This window comes from Protopterus annectens, chromosome 1.part2 (assembly GCF_019279795.1).
Source record: "Protopterus annectens isolate FY-2018-M chromosome 1.part2, PAN1.0, whole genome shotgun sequence".
Classification (NCBI taxonomy): domain Eukaryota; kingdom Metazoa; phylum Chordata; order Ceratodontiformes; family Protopteridae; genus Protopterus; species Protopterus annectens.
This window is the reverse complement of record NC_056727.1, coordinates 724,859,887-724,877,255: the sequence shown is the minus strand read 5'-3', so window position 1 is coordinate 724,877,255 and position 17,369 is coordinate 724,859,887. Positions and strand designations below refer to the sequence as shown.

The following is a 17,369-nucleotide window of genomic DNA, read 5'->3' as shown; positions in this document are numbered from 1 at the left end:
TATATTTAGAGAACCAGTGTCTTTTAAGTTTTTAGCAAAAGACACTATGGAAGGAACTTCCTGCTCTGAGGGTCAGCCATCTGCGAAGAAAAAGCCCAGGAAAACTAGGTCTGATTCTTCAGCCATACCACCTCTGCTAGCCATCTCTCCTGAAGCTAGTGAAAGCCTGGAGGATCACATGGCTTCTTTATTAGTTTCCTCTGCTATGACCGCTTCAGAGGCCAGCATTGATCCTTCCTCATACATGTCCCTGGAGGCCTTTCAGATGGCTTCAGATGTTCGGGGGAAACTGTGGCTAGTTAGTACAGAAGGCCCTAGGGATGTTCCTAACATTCTGGTTAGGGAGTAAGTACCGACTACCATTGTAGAGTGCCTTATGGGGTCTGAGCCTTATAAGTTTTACAATGCTGACATCTCGCTAAAAAAGAAACAAAAAAACAAAACCTGTTTCTCCTGCCCCCAAGGACCCTCAGAGTGAATGGCAGAATTTCACTCAGGGGTTGTTTAATGCCCTTATGGCCTTGAAGCCTCCTCAAGGAGTTTCTGATGTTCTTCATGTTTCACTGTTGCAGTCATCACACTTGGGTTATCGTACCAGGGGTAGTCCTCAAGTCAGCCCGAATACCAGAGGCTTAGTATTTCTGTCTCGGTCGCTGTCGCTCCAGGACTGACATCAGGTCGTCAGTGGTATAAAATCAGGCAGCCGACGCCATTACATCAGTCTTTCTTGCCGAGAAGCCCGAAGCAGAAGCAGTTTGCACGAGTGCCAGTCAGCCGCTACTTGAGTTTTCATTTCCGAATTGAAGTTGAAGTCTTCTAAAGCTAAGTACTCCTTTGGAGATCCTTTTTTCTTGCTCTAACCGATGTCAGAAAAAGTTAACAATTGTCTCGCCTGTGGAAAGCAAATACCACAGCGAGACTTCCATTCTTACTGCGTCACCTGTTTAGGCCCAGACCACGACATCCCTCGCTGTTGCTTTTGTGCTTTGTTCAACACCAAAACTGTACGTCGTTGGGCCCTATTTGTAGCTAAATATTTTTGCTCTGTGCTCGTATTCCAATATGGCTTTGGTAACCCATCCAACTACCGATCTTCTGAAAAAACGTAAGGATAAAGACAGAGACAGACCGCACAGGTCCGCAACTGCCGACAATGCTTCAGTTAAGGTAGTCGTCAGTTCTCTGGTCCTCAGTGAGGCACTTTCGCAGCCCCTGATGCCTGCTTCTGTGGATTCGCAGGCTGCTACCAAGACCCGTTCGGAGTCCGGTATGCCACGAGACTCTTATTTGACTAAGGATCCTGTGGATGTGTCTACCATGGATGGGTCCAAAGCCGCTGAACAGGCACCGGCTTCCGAGGAAGTTCTTCACACTACCGATACTCTACACAAACCGACGTCTTTTGTGTCTTCATTTCTTTCTAAAACTACCAAGATGTCCTTCAAGGATGCATCTGCAGTCCTTACATACGGGTTGTCCTGCCTCAGGCAGCCCTTCGGTCGGATTCCAAAGTCTGGGTCCGGCGTCGCCTGATGTCGCCCTTTCCCTGACGTCAGAGCGCCAGGGGTATAAAAGCGTCAGCCGATGCCATCTTCCTCAGTCTTTCTTGCCGCGTGGTGCCCGAAGCAGAAGCAGTTTGCAAGTGCCGGTCGGCCAGCTCCCGTAACTTAAGCTACCGAAGACTGCAAAAGCTAAGTACCCCGTTGGGGACTCTTTCTTGCCTCAGCCAATGTCAGATCAAACGCTTAAAGTTAATAATTGCTTAACTTGTGGGAAACAAATACCTCATAAGGATTTCCATTCTTACTGCCTCCCCTGCCTAGGCCCAGACCACAATGTCTCGGCCTGTACTGCCTATGCCTCCTTCAATCGACGCACTCTTAGGCGTCGGGGGGAGTTTGCAGAGGAATTTTTTGGGGCTAGTTACTGTTATAATATGCCATCGGAGACTCCGACTTCACATTTAACCAAAAAACGGAAGGACAAGGACCAACACATGCGGACCATGGTTTCGGCAGAAACCACCCCTAGGCGTACTTCCGACAAGCGAAACCGCACAACCGACTACCTCGGCCCCGGAGGCCGCTTCCGAGTCGGTAATAGAATTTCCCTCAGAAACCGGTGTTCTGGAAACTTCCGACACCATTTCCCTGGACAAAACTACGCCAGCACGTGGAGCAGCCAGGCCTCCTGCATCCATGTCCATTAAGGCATTCACAAGGGCTAAAGCTGCAAAACAGCCTAAAACTCTGCCTCCCAGGGTTATTCCTCAGGGATCCACTTCAGGTTCACAGATCTTAAGTTTAGCTGAGGACCTTATTTCCTTAATTAGGGGCTCTCAGCCACACCCGGACAGGGGCTCCCAACCACCTCTAGACAAAAGGCCCAGGGTTGAGCCCACTGATCCCCAGTCCTCTGATGAGGCCTCAGATGGCTCTGCTCTATCAGACTACCAGGAGGAGGCCTTTACAGCCTACGAGGATTCTGATGCAGAGGAATCTATTCCCTCGGCCTCCCCTCCTGAAGAGCTGTCCTTTGGGGAGACCCTTCACTCCATGAGAGAGCATTTTAAATGGCAGGGCCAAGAATTCTCTGATTCCAGGAAGAGATTAAGGACCTTTTTGCATTTACCTCAGCATAGACCTTTGGCTATTCCTCCTGTTTTGAATGTCATTGATGATGTGTACTCTGAGTCTAGTATTACCCCTGACTCCCTTCCTCCGGCTCCTGTCAAACCCGATAGGTACTACAGGGTTCCGGACTCGCATCATTTCCTTTACAAGGCCCACTCTGCTGACCCAGTCTGCTGACCCAGAAACTATCTCCCAGGACCCTAAAGGGGTTGCAACTGCCACTACTAAAAATCCACTCCCCTCTGAGAGGGAGTCCAGGGCTTTAGAGAGATGGGGTAAAAAAGTGTATACTTCCACTCTTTCTATGAGGGCATTAAATTGTCAATTCCATATGATACAGTACGAAGAGTATTTGTTAGATGAATTGCATAAAAAACTGTCTTCACCTGAACCCCTAGATCGCAAGTCACTTCAGGATCTGGTACATAACTCCCAACAGGTTAGCAACCATTTCTTGCAGTGTGGTTATGATGCATTGGAAGCTTCATGCAGGTCAGCAATGACAGGTGCAGTCATACGTAGGCATGCTTGGCTAAAGGAACAAACTCTGCCAGATCATGTTAAAACAAAACTTCTGGATGCGCCACTGGAAAAGCAAAAGTTATTTGGCTCCTCTGCCCAGGAGGTTTTAAAGAAATTTGTGGAAAAGGCTAAATCTGTACAAACAATCAAAGATTTCCTCCAGGTCCAGCCACCAAGACTCAGCAGAAATTGGCCTTCTAAGAATTGGTCCTTTCCAGACACAGAGAGATTTCAAAGAGGCAAGAACAGGCATACCAGAGGCAGAGGGCAAGCTAGAGGCTCCTACAGAGGACGTCAATGGCAGCCTCCTAACCAGAGAGGTAGTGCAGGACCTACAACTGCTGCACAAGGACAGACTCGATGACTTAACCTTGACCCCGCCAACCAGGGCTCAATTGGAAGCACCTTTGGGCGGAAAGCTATCTTTATTCTCAGAAAATTGGTACAGTATTACAAGAGACAAATGGACACTGCAAATAATAGACAAAGGATACAGGTTCCATTTTCATACATTACCAAAAAGAAAAGGCATGCCAAACCTGCCACCGAATCAAAGGGCAGAGGCTTTAAAACAAATTTCCAACCTATTACAAATGAAAGCTATAGAAAAGGTTCCTCTCACAGAACAAGGCCAAGGATTTTATTCCAGACTATTCCTTGTCCCAAGAAAAGAAAAACAATGGAGGCCTATTCTCGACTTGTCGGCACTGAATACATATCTCATTGTGCCAAAATTCAAAATGCTGACCCTACAGCAACTCCTTCCCATGCTGGGCAAGGGGTCTTGGCTGGTAACTCTGGACCTCAAGGAGGCATACCTGCATGTCCCTATCAGACAAAGTTGCAGAAGACACCTCAGATTTCTTGCAGGTTCAGAGCATTATCAATTCTCAGCATTGCCCTTTGGCTTATCTACTGCGCCCAGAGTATTCACGAAATGCCTGGCATCAGTAATTGCACACTGCAAACTTCAGGGGATTCAAATATACCCATATCTGGACGACTGCCTTATACAAGCGGACAGCCAACAAACTTTGGTAAAACACTTGGAATTATGCCATCCGCCTACTTCAGGCCTTGGGATACACAGTCAACATTCACAAATCAAGACTTGTGCCATCCCAAAGAATAACTTTTCTGAGTGCGAAGCTAAATACAACCACCCAAATGGCTTTTCTCACAGAAGAAAAACAAAGACAACTACCGGATTATTTCGAAAATCTGACGAAACAAACTCAGCTGACTGCAAGGAAAATCCTGCAGGCCCTGGGTTACATGGCATCCTGCATTCTTCTGATTCCACAAGCAAGGCTGCATATGAGGAAACTACAATGGTACCTAAGGAGTTTATGGTCTCAGCACAGTCACAGCCTAGAAGCTTTGATACCACTCATTCCATCCCTACAAAAGGGATTCTTGTGGTGGGCTCAAGCAAGCCAGTCAAACAGGGGTCTGCCCTTCAGCAATCCAATAACCAGCCAAACCATTACAACGGACGCTTCAGACCATGGATGGGGGGAGCACACATGCAGGGCAGATGCATTCAAGGACTATGGTCAGAGAAAGATTTACGCTTGCACATAAACCAAAAGGAAATGCTGGCAGTGATACATGCAATCGAGGCCTTCAAACGCTTTCTGCATCAGGGCCACCTGCTAATAAGGACAGACAATACCACAGTTATGTGGTACATAAACAAGCAAGGAGGTACCCATTCCTACCCTCTTTGCAGGCTGGCAATGAATCTTTGGGAACTTTCCCTAAAACTCAATATAGAGCTGCAATCCCAGTTTGTGCCAGGAAAAGACAATATACTGGCGGACAGCCTAAGCAGAAATATCATGGATCCACACGAATGGATGCTGCACCCAGGCATCTTCCTTCAGATAACACAATCATGGGGGAGGCCGGACATAGATCTTTTTGCCTCCCACCACAACCATCAGCTGAAGAAATTCTGCTCAAGGACATACCACCCGCAAGCATGGAAAGTGGACGCCCTCTCTTTCAGCTGGAATGCTCTAACAGTGTATGTATTTCCTCCTCTTCCATTAATGACCAAGGTCTTACTGAAGATCAGGACAGAGCAGCCAAAAGTGATTCTGATAGCTCCGGATTGGCCAAGGCAACACTGGTACCCACTGTTAAGGAGCATGTCACGCACAAAACCGTGGCCTCTACCACAATGGCCACTTCTGACGGCACAATTACAAAACTCTGCACTCCAACCTGAAAACCTTGCAGCTGACAGCCTGGAGAATACCTTGACTCCTCACCAGGATAAGCTATCCAAGAGAGTGAAGGATATCGTTGTGGAGGCTCGCCGGCCTTCCACAAGAAAGGCATACTCAGCAAAATGGAAAAGATTTCGCACTTGGAGCACCACAAAGGGCCTAGATGCGACAGTGATGAACATGGCACATATCCTGGAATACTTGGCGGAAATGCTCCACAATGGCCTTTTTTACTCTTCCATAAAAATTCATGCTTCAGCAATTTCAGCAGAATACAATACTGATCCACCTGTCTTCTCTCATCCTCTCCTAAGACAGTTTCTAAGAGGAATTAAAAACATCAATCCTCCAAGGAAACCACCAGTGCCAACTTGGGACCTTAACTTCATGTTGGAAAAATTAACTCTACCTCCCTTTGAACCAGCAGCATCTTCAGAACTACAGTTCCTGTCTTGCAAGACTGCCTTCCTTCTGGCCATAACCTCAGCAAGAAGAGTATCTGAATTGCAGGCCCTCATGGCAGTTCAACCATTCCTTATTTTTCATCAGGACAGTCTCTCATTGAGAACCAATCCTTCATTCATGCCAAAGGTGGTATCCAGGGTCTCATTGAACCAAGCTATTCACCTGCCTACCTTATTCCCAAATCCACAAAATAAAGAAGAGAAACTTCTGCATACTTTGGACATCCACAGACAGTTGTGATACTACTTGGACAGAACTAAAACTTACAGAAAAACTGACCAACTTTTTGTAGCATATGCTGCTGGTGTACAAGGAAAAGCAATTTCTAAACAGACAATTTCAAAATGGATAGGAAATTGCATTCGGTTCTGTTACTCCTTTCATGGAAAAGCTGAGCCAGCTAACATTAGGCCTCATTCCACTAGAGCAACAGGCCACCTCCACAGCCTTCTTAAGAGGGGTGGCTACCAAGGACATTTTAGAGGCTGCTACATGGATCTCCGTGCATACATTTTCCAAGTATTACAACTTACCCTTATATTCCAGATCCGGAGCAGGCTTTGCTACGGCAGTCCTGCAGGGCATTTTAGCTACACCATCCTTTTCTTAGATCCTACCACCCCCAGCTTGGCTATGGTATTCTACCCATATGTAAGGACTGCAGATGCATCCTTGAAGGACATAGTACAGTTTTGTACCTACCATAAATGTAGATGTCCGATAAGTATGCATCTGCAGTCAAGGTTACCCTCCCTCCTTCTCCTCTGTGGTATTTCTTGGGTACTCCCCCCCCCTCTTACAGCTAGCTGGGGTTATCTGTTATGGTGTATTTGTTTTATATTACTGTGCATGTTTGGAATTTTTTGCATTTCTCCAAATTTAGCCTTCCTTAGAGGGCACCTGGCATCTGGGGCAAGAAAAACTGAGGAAGATGGAGTCGGCTGACACTTTTATACCCCAGGCGCTCTGACGTCGGGGAAAGGGCGACATCAGCCGATGCCGGACCCAGACTTTGGAATCCGGCCGACCGAAGGGCTGCCTGAGGCAGGACAACCCGTATGTAAGGACTGCAGATGCATACCTATCAGACATCTACATTAATGGTAGGTACAAAACTGTACTTTTCTATGGCCCAGGGTATGAACTACGCCTAAAAAAACGATGACCCAAGCTCAGTCACCTGCTTCCATGCCTCAATCTCAAATGCGTAAAATGGTGGAAGACCTTATTATTCTTATTAGGGGAAGCCAGGCTACCCTTTCCAAAAGAAAGAGACTTGTCCCAGTAGTTTTATCTGAACAGGAGTCCGATGATTCTGAGGATGTCCTTCAAGAATGCAACTGCAGTCATAACATATGGGTTGTCCTGCCTCAGGCAGCCCTCGGTCGGCCGGATTCCAAAGTCTGGGTCCGACGTCGGCTGATGTCGCATTTCTCTCCGACGTCAGAGCGGCTGGAGTATGTAAGCATCAGCCGACGCCATTTTCTTCAGTCTTTCTTGCCGCGCGGTGCCCGAAGCAGAAGCAGTTCGCAAGTGCCGGTCGGTCAGCTCCTGTATTCTTCGAATCCGAAGTCATCAAAAAAGCTAAGTACCCCGTTGGGGACCCTTTCTTGCCTCAGCCGATGTCAGAAATTACTGAAAAAGTTAACAATTGTCTGTCTTGTGGTAAACAAATACCTCATAAGGATTTCCACTCTTACTGTCTTCCTTGCCTTGGCCCAGACCACGACGTCTCGGCCTGTATCGCCTGTGCTCGCTTCAATAAGTGCACTCTCAGGCGCCGGGCGGAGTTCGCTGAAGACTTTTTCGGCGATAAATTTGCTTATGCAATGCCGTCGGAACTTCCGACATCGCAGACTCCTAAGAAACGAAAAGACCGGGACCGACATCCTCGGCCCGCGTCTTCCACCGACTCCATGCCAAAACCTACCGCGAGTGCTCCGGTTCCCCCTGAGACGGTTATTTCACCGCTCCGAACCGAAGACACCGCATTACCGATACCTCCGATACCGGAGGCCACACCGACGCCAGTTATAGATTTTCCTCCAGATACTGAAACCGAGGAAATGCCCGAGACCATTGCTGTAGATAAGGTCACTCCTGCACGTGGAGCTGCTAGGCCTCCTATGGCCATGTCTATTGAGGCCTACACACGTGCTAAGGCAGCCAGCAAGACCAAGCACCTTACTGCTAAAGCCTTACCTCAGCCTACTCCTGAAACACAAATCATGACTATGGCCGCAGACAATTTCCATGATTAGAGGTTCACAGGCCCATCCTGAGAGAGGATCCCAGCCGCCTCCTGATAAGAGGCCCCGGGTTGAACCCTCTGACCCTATCCCTTCAGATGAAGATTCTGAGGACTCTGTTCACTCTGATGGCCAGGAAGAGCTCTTCCAGACCTATGAGGACTCGGATGCAGAGGATTCCATCCCCTCGGCCTCCCCTCCTGAGGATATTTCTTTTGGGGAAGTTCTGCATACCATGAGGGAACATTTTAAGTGGCAAGGCCAGGAATATTCTGATTCCAGAAAGCGCCTTCGAACCTTCCTTAAAAAGCCCCAACACAGGCCCCTGGCTATACCTCCTGTGCTTGATGTTTTGGATGACCTATACTCTGACTCCAGTGTTACCCCGGATACTCTTCCTCCTGCTCCAGCCAAGCCAGACAGATATTATAGGGTCCCAGAAACACATTCTCATTTCTTTAGGGCCCATGATGTTGATTTAGAAACTATTTATCAGGGACCTAAAGGGGTTTCAGCATCCACCTCCAAAAATCCTTTGCCTTCCAACAGGGAAGCTAGGTCATTAGAGAGATGGGGGAAAAAGGTCTACACCTCCACTACTTTATCTATGAGAGCTCTGAATTGCCTCTTTCATATGTTTCAATATCAGGATTACCTGTTAGATGAATTACAGAAAACATTGGCCTCTCCTGAACCTTTAGACAGGAAGTCTTTGCAGGAAGCTGTACATAATTCTCAGCAAGTCAGCAATCACTTTCTGCAGTGTGGATATGATGCATTGAAAGCTTCATGTAGGGCAGCTATGACAGGGGAGGTCATTCGTAGACATGCATGGTTAAAAGAACAACCTCTACCAGATCATATTAAGGCAAAACTCCTTGATGCACCCTTGGAAAAGAACAAGCTTTTTGGTGCTAATGCTAAAGATGTGTTAAAGTCCATCGAGGAAAAAGCAAAATCAGTTCAGACGGTCAAAGATTTCCTCCAGGTTCAGCCACCCAGATTCAGCAGGAATTGGCCTTCTAAAAACTGGTCCTTTCCTAATCCTGAAAGATTTCAAAGGGGTAAAAACAGGCGTGGCCAAGGAAGAGGACAATACAGAGGTTCTTACAGGGGATGACAATGGCAACCAGCAAACCAAAGAAGTGACACAGGGGTCCCCCCTGCCCCACAGGGACAATCTCAATGACTTTCCTCTACTTCCACTGACCAAGGAGCAAATAGAAGCACCCTTGGGCGGAAAATTATCTCTGTTTTCAGACAATTAGCACAGATTGACAAAGGACAATTGGATTTTGGACATTATAGACCAAGGTTACAGGTTCCACTTTCATACCTTACCAAGAAAACAAGGCATGCCAAACCTACCACAAAACCAGAGGGCAGAGGCTATCAAGCAAATTTCTCTGCTTGCTCAGATCAAAGCAATAGAAAGAGTTCCACAACAAGAACAAGGCCAGGGGTTTTACTCAAGACTGTTCCTTGTTCCAAGAAAAGAAACTCAATGGAGACCAATACTGGATTTGTCCGCATTAAACACTTTTCTCATCGTACCAAAGTTCAAAATGCTGACTCTACAGCAACTCCTTCCCATGGTGGGCAAGGGGTCTTGGCTGATTACTCTGGACCTCAAGGAGGCATACCTGCATGTCCCTATCAGACACAGCTGCAGAAGATACCTCAGATTTCTTGCAGGGCCAGAGCATTATCAATTCTCAGCATTGCCATTTGGCTTATCTACTGCGCCCAGAGTATTCACAAAATGCCTGGCTTCAGTAATTGCTCATTGCAGGCTCCAGGGGATCCAAATTTACCCGTACCTGGACGACTGCCTCATACAAGCGGACGACAAATTGATTTTGACAAAAAACTTGAACTATATCATACAATTGCTACAGGCTCTGGGATACACAGTCAACTTTCAAAAGACTTCAGCCATCCCAGCAAATAACCTTCTTAGGAGCCAATCTAGACACAGCCTCTCAAATGGCTTACCTGACAGAAGACAAGCAAGAGAAGTTAACTCATTATTTCAAAGGTTTGGCAAAACTCACCCAGATGACTGCAAGGAGATTCCTACAGGCCCTGGGTTACATGGCATCCTGCATTCTCCTGGTTCCATTAGCAAGACTACACATGAGAAAGCTTCAATGGTACCTAAAAAGCCTATGGTCTCAGCACAGCAACAACCTAGAGACAACCATACCGCTCATTCCATGCCTACAAAAGGAATTCCTATGGTGGGCCTCGGTAAGCCAGGCAAACACAGGTATGTCATTCAAAAAACCTCAGATAACACAGACCATGACCACAGACGCCTCAGACCTTGGATGGGGGGCGCACATGGAGGGCAGCTGTATACAAGGACAATGGTCTCCAAAGGAAACACATCTGCATATAAACCAAAAGGAAATGCTGGCAGTAATGCATGCCATCGAGGCCTTTCGACAACAACTTCAGCAAGGCCATCTACTGATACGGACAGACAACACCACTGTGATGTGGTACATAAACAAGCAAGGGGGCACCCATTCTTACCCCCTTTGCAGACTGACAATGAATCTTTGGGAAAAATCACTGAGCCTAAACATACAGTTGCAATCCCAGTTTGTTCCAGGCAAAGACAATGTGCTGGCGGACAGCCTAAGCAGGAATTTCATAGATCCACACGAGTGGAGGTTACATCCGAAAATCTTCACACAACTCACCTCGACATGGGGCAGGCCAGAAGTAGACCTATTTGCCTCCCACCTCAACCATCATCTACAAAAATTCTGTTCAAGGACATATCATCCGCAAGCTTGGAAAATGGATGCTCTTTCATTCAACTGGAACTTCCTAAAAATCTATGCATTTCCACCTCTGCCACTTATGACCACAGTATTACTAAAGATCAAAGCAGAGACGCCCAAGGGGATCCTAATAGCTCCAGACTGGCCAAGACAACACTGGTATCCACTACTACGGAGCATATGTCACAGCAAAAAGTGGGCCCTTCCCCAATGGCCCCAACTTTTGACTCAACACAACTTCAAAACAGTGCATCCAAACCTTCAGACGCTGCAGCTAACAGCCTGGGAGATCCCATGAATAACCTCAATCTATTTCTCTCCAAGGAAGTTCAGCGGATATTAACAGAAGCTCGAAGACCATCCACCAGAAAGGTTTACTTAGCAAAATGGAAGAGATTCAGCATTTGGAATACCAGCAAGGGACATGATGCATCATTATTGAACATCCACTCATCCTGGAATATTTGGCAGATATGTTACAGAATGGACTCTCATATTCTTCCATAAAGATACATGCTTCAGCTATTTCAGCTAGATATAACACTGATCCGCCTGTGTTTTCACATCCTTTGTTAAGGCAATTCCTCAGGGAAATCAAGAACATTAAGCCACCAAGAAAGGCTCCAGTGCCAGCTTGGGACCTCAACTTTGTCCTAGAAAAACTGACTCTACCTCCCTTTGAGCCAGCAGCTTCAGTGGACTTACAATTTCTCTCATGGAAGACAGCTTTCCTGTTGGCAATTACCTCAGCAAGAAGGGTTTCGGAACTACAGGCCCTAATGGCAATACCACCGTTCATAGTCTTTCACAGAGACAGGGTCTCCTTAAGAACCAACCCTACTTTTATGCCAAAGGTGGTATCTAGGGTTTCTTTAAATCAAGCTATTCACCTGCCTACTTTCTTCCCCAATCCTGAGAGCAAAGGGGAAAGACTGTTGCATACCTTGGACATTCACAGACAACTTCGCTACTACCTGGACAGAACCAAGACCAGTAGGAAGTCTGATCAGCTTTTTGTAGCTTGGAGTACAAGGAAAAGCAATTTCCAAACAGACTATTTCAAAATGGATTGGACATTGCATCAGATTTTGTTATTCCTTCCATGGGAAGAATGTTCCAGCCAATGTCAGACCACACTCCACCAGAGCTACAGCCACCTCTACAGCATTTTTAAGAGGGGTGCCTACAAAAGACATTCTAGAAGCTGCTACATGGAGCTCCGTGCATACATTCTCCAAACACTACAATCTCCCTTTATACTCCAGATCCAGAGCAGGCTTTGCTTCGGCAGTCCTGCAGGGTTTGATTGCCACACCATCTCTTTCCTAGAGCATTCCTCCTCCCCAGCTAAGCTATGGTATTCAACCCATATGTTATGACTGCAGTTGCATTCTTGAAGGACATAGTACAGTTTTGTACCTACCATAAATGTAGATGTCCGATAGATATGCAACTGCAGTCGTTTCCTCCCTCCATACCCCTCTATGCCTTGGGTCCACTCCTATCCCTGTTTCTCTTAGCTGGGGATATCTGTTATGGTGTATCTGTTTATTGCTTACTTATTTGTCTGGAATCCTGTTTTTGTCTTCCAATTTGATTACAGCCTTCCTTGGAGGGCACCTGGCATCTGGGGCAAGAAACACTTAAGAAAATGGCGTCGGCTGATGCTTATATACTCCAGCCGCTCTGACGTCGGAGAGAAATGCGACATCAGCCGACGTTGGACCCAGACTTTGGAATCCGTCCGACCGAGGGCTGCCTGAGGCAGGACAACCCATATGTTATGACTGCAGTTGCATATCTATCGGACATCTACATTTATGGTAGGTACAAAACTGTACTTTTCTGAATATGAAGACATGCAACCCCTCTCTGTTTGTGAGGTTTCTGATGCAGAGCAATCCATTCCTTCTGCTGCTCCTCCCGAGGATTTTTCATTTGGTGAAACCCTACATACTTTAAGGGAGCATTTCCATTGGGAATGTCAGGACTATCCTCAGTCAAAAAAGAGACTCAGAATTCTTAGACTTACCACAACACATACCTTTAGCCATTCCTCCTGTCTTGGATGTTGTGGATGATGTTTTTATGAAATCCAGTTTGACTCCTGACACCCTTCCTCCTGCTCCCAGGAAACCTGACTGGTACTACAGAGTCCCTGACTATAACAAATTCCTTTTTAAAAATCCTACTGCTGACCCAGAGATCATTTCCAAAGGACCAAAAGGAATTAAAGCAACCTCAGCTAAGAATCGCACCCCCTCAGACAGGGATTCCCAAGCTTTAGACAGATGGGGTAAAAATGTATACACCTCTGCAACTCTTGCTATTAGAGCACTAAATTGTCAGTTCCACATACTGAAATAGCAGCATACCATGAAACTCCTCAAACAAAAAATATCTTCCTTTCCTGCTTGTGCAGAAAATAAAGAATTACAAGAGCTTATGCATTCTGCAAGCCAAGTTACTAAGCACACCTTGCAATGTGGCTTTGATGCCCTAGAAGCATCTTGCAGGGCAGCAGTCACTGGTTCTGTCCTTAGAAGACATGCTTGGCTTAAGGAACAGACCTTGCCGAGCATGTCAAATCAAAATTATTGGACGCACCATTGAACAAAGACAATTTATTTGGCACCAAGGCAGAAGAGGTCTTAAAAAAAATGGAAGAAAAAGCTAAATCTATGCAGACAGTTAAAGACTTTTTACAGGTCCAGCCTCCGAGGTTCAGTAGGCATTGCCCCTCCAAGCACTGGTCCTTTCTGCCCCCCTCCAGGCCAGCTCAGCCAAGAGCCAGGGGAAGCAGACCCCCCAGACAGCAGTCCCAGGGAAGGCAGTGATCTAAGCAATGGAGTTCCTCCTCTTCAAAAACAAGGAGTGCTAAACCACCCCCTTATGGTAAGAACTCAGAATGACTTTACACCTCCACCCTTTACCTCTGCCCACCTGCCTGTGCCCCTAGGAGGAAAACTCTCCTTCCATGCAAACAACTGGGCCTCTATTACCAGTGACCGATAGGTCCTCAACATAGTGTCCCAGGGGAACAAATTTTATTTCCACACACTACCAACCCCAAAAGGGTTCCCAGATCATCCTCCAAACCAGTGGGCAGAGTCCAAAAAGCAAGTCCATTCCCTGCTCTCCATGAGGGCAATACAGCATGTTCCTGCAGACCAAATAGGCCAAAGATTATATTCCAGTCTCTTTCTGGTATCCAGAAAAGAGAGCACCTGGCACCCAATCCTCAGTCTGTCCATTCTAAACTCCTTTCTGGTGATACCAAAATTCAAAATGCTCACCCTCCAACAGCTTTTTCCTATGCTTTCCAAGGATGCTTGGTTAGCCACCCTAGACCTACCTCCACATCCCAGTCGGGGAATCTTGCAGGAAATATCTTCGTTTCAGGGCAGGATCTATGCACTTTCAGTTCTCTGCGCTTCCCTTTGGCTTATCCACTGCTCCCAGAGTTTTCACAAAATGCCTGTCTCCAGCCATTGCTTTTTGCAGACAAAGTAATATTCAAATTTACCCCTACTTAGCTTTTCCTGTCTGCCTGAATCAGGCAATCATCTGTTACACCACCTGACCTTTGTAAAGGACTTACTGACCTCCCTGGGGTATACTATCGATGAAAAGAAATCAAGACTAGTCCCCACACAAAAACTTGTATTCCTGGGAGCAAGCCTGGACACAGAATCCCAGATGGCATTCCTTACTCCAGAAAAACAAGCCTACCTGACAGGCTACTTCTTTCAACTAGCCACCAGAACCCAGTTATCCACAAGGAAAATTCTGCAAGCTCTGGGGTTCATGGCCGCCTGCATTCTACTCGTTCTGTATGCCAGACTGCATATGAGGAAACTACATTGGTACCTAAAAAGCCTTTGGTGTCAACACTCTCAAGACCTGGAAACTGTCATACCTATGATACTCTGTCTAAGGAAAGATTTTCTTTGGTGGGCAGCAGCATGCAACCACAACAAGGGACTTCCCTTCTCACAACCCTACGTGTGCCAGACCCTCACCACAGATGCATCAGACTATGCCTGGGGTGCACACCTGGACGGCAGGTGCATTCAGGGCCCTTGGAGCCCAAATCAAATACATCTGCACATCAAACAAAAAGAGATGTTAGCTGTTGGGCATGCCCTGACAGCTTTCAGACCCCTACTGTCCCCGGGGCCTCTAGTGATCAAAACAGACAAAACCACAGTGATGTGTTATATCAACAAGCAGGGAGGAACTCACTCTTATCCTCTCTGCAGGCTCGCCATGACCCTTTGGCACACGGCCTCAGCAATGCAAATGCACCTGCTAGCACAATTCCTACCGGGTTCTCTCAACTCTCTGATGGACCACTTAAGCAGAAATCTTCTGGACCCACACGAGTGGCAGCTCAACAGAAGGACCTTCGCCCTAATAACTCAGAAATGGGACTCCCCGAAGGTCGACCTCTTTGCCTCTCACACCAACCATCAGCTCTGCAAGTTCTGCACCAGGGAGCATCACTGCATTGCTTGGAAAGTGGATGCCCTGTCCTTCCCCTGGGTCAATCTATTGGTCTATGCCTTTCCTGCACTACCTCACATCCCCAGGGTATTGCTCAAAATAAAGGAGGACAAAACAAGGACAATTCTTATAGCTCCAGACTGGCCTCGCCAGCATTGGTACCCCTTGCTGCGCAGCCTTTCCCCTCTACCACCTTGGCATCTCCCTCAGATTCCAAACCTCCTGACGCAGAGGGAAGGGTAATTCATGCATCCCCAATTGCCATCACTCTATTTGGCAGCTTGGCTTATTTTCTAACCCCCCCCCCCCCCAATCAATATGCCAACCTCAGCAAACAGGTTCTAGATGTTATACATGAGGCCAGATGCCCTAGCACTAGGAAGTCTTATGATGACAAATGGAAAAGGTTCGGCACCCGGATTCAGGCTAAGGGAGCCAATATGGCACAGCCCTCCCTCCCCCTCACCCTGGATTACTTAGCTGACCTGCTACACAGTGGACTCTCCTTTTCCTCTATTAAAAATGTATGCCTCTTCTGTCTCTGCTCATTTCCCACTGAGCAGCCCCTTTTCTCACACCCTCTGGTCAAACAGTCCTAAGAGGGACTAGCAAATTGAGGCCACCCAGAAGAGCACCAACCCCAGCTTGGGACCTTAACTTTGTGTTGGAAATGCTCACCCCCCCCCCTTCGAACCTGCCTGTTCAGCAGAGCTAAAATTTCTCTCTTGGAAGACAGCTTTCCTTCTGGCCATCACTTCGGCCAGAAGGGTGTCTGAGCTGCAAGCACTCATGGCTGTGAAACCCTTCCTCACCTTCCATGCCGACAGGGTGTCCCTCAGGACTAACCCTTCCTTCATGCCCAAGGTGGTGTCCAGTGTGGCTCTCAATCAATCCATTCATTTGCCCACCTTTTTCCCTAACTCACAGAACAAGGGGGAAAGGATCCTGCACTCTCTAGATGTGCACAGACAGCTCAGATTCTATCTAGACAGGACTAAATCCTTCAGAAAGTCTGATCAATTGGTGGTTAGCTTTGCTGCAGGGGCAGAGGGCAAAGCCATCTCCAAACAAACCATCTCCAAGTGGATAGCACACTGCATCCATTTCTGCTACAAACAACCCGGAAAGCCTCCCCCCAAGGAGGTCAGGACTCACTCCACCAGAGCAGTCTCCACCTCTGCAGCTTTCCTCAGAGGAGTCCCCACCAGGGTCATCCTGGAGGCTGCCACCTGGACATCTGTTCACATCACCAAATTTACCACCTGCCTATCTTCTCCAAATCCAGGGCAGGATTTTTCTCTGCAGTTTTGCAGGGCATCCTAGCCAGCACCTAGTTTCCTTGACTGCCTCCACCCTTTTCCTCAGCTTTGGGAGACAACCCAAATGTGATGACTACAACAGTGAAACACGAAGAACATAGTACAGTTGTGTACACTTACCATAAATGTAGATGTCTGAGTGTATTCACTGTTTCAGTCCTGGTTTCTCTCTCTCCATCCCCCTCTACTTTCTCATCTTTCCTTACAAGGGAAATTTTGGTATTTACTTTCTACTGGTGGGGTTCTTCCACCAGAACCTGGCTCCCACTTGGGGGCTCCTGACAGGTTAGGGAAAGAAAAACTGATGTAATGGCGTCGGCTGCCTTACTTTATACTACTGATGACCTGATGTCAGTCCTGAAGTGACAGCAACTGACGTAGAAATACTAAGCCTCTGGTACCCTGGCAGGGATAAATCCAAATGTGATGACTGCAACAGTGAATACACTCGAACATCTACATTTGTGGTAAGTGTACACAACTGTACTTTCCCCACAGTCCTCTGGAAGACTCTGCATTTTGGGAAATCGTAAAATAGATGAGGCAGAGGGGGTCTTGGCATGTTGACCCCCCCCCCCCACCACCACAGATGAGGAGATCCTTCATGAGGCCTTTCAGACAGCCCACTTATGTCTTGGGTTGTCCCTCC

At 47.2% G+C, this 17,369-nt stretch overlaps 1 protein-coding gene across 1 annotated transcript in view; it reads left to right on the top strand.

The window, feature by feature from the left end:
- The window catches only part of TP53BP2 (tumor protein p53 binding protein 2), a gene marked incomplete in the record, with an annotated part of 1,836,298 nt that overhangs the window by 1,521,661 nt on the left and 297,268 nt on the right, over window positions 1-17,369 (top strand).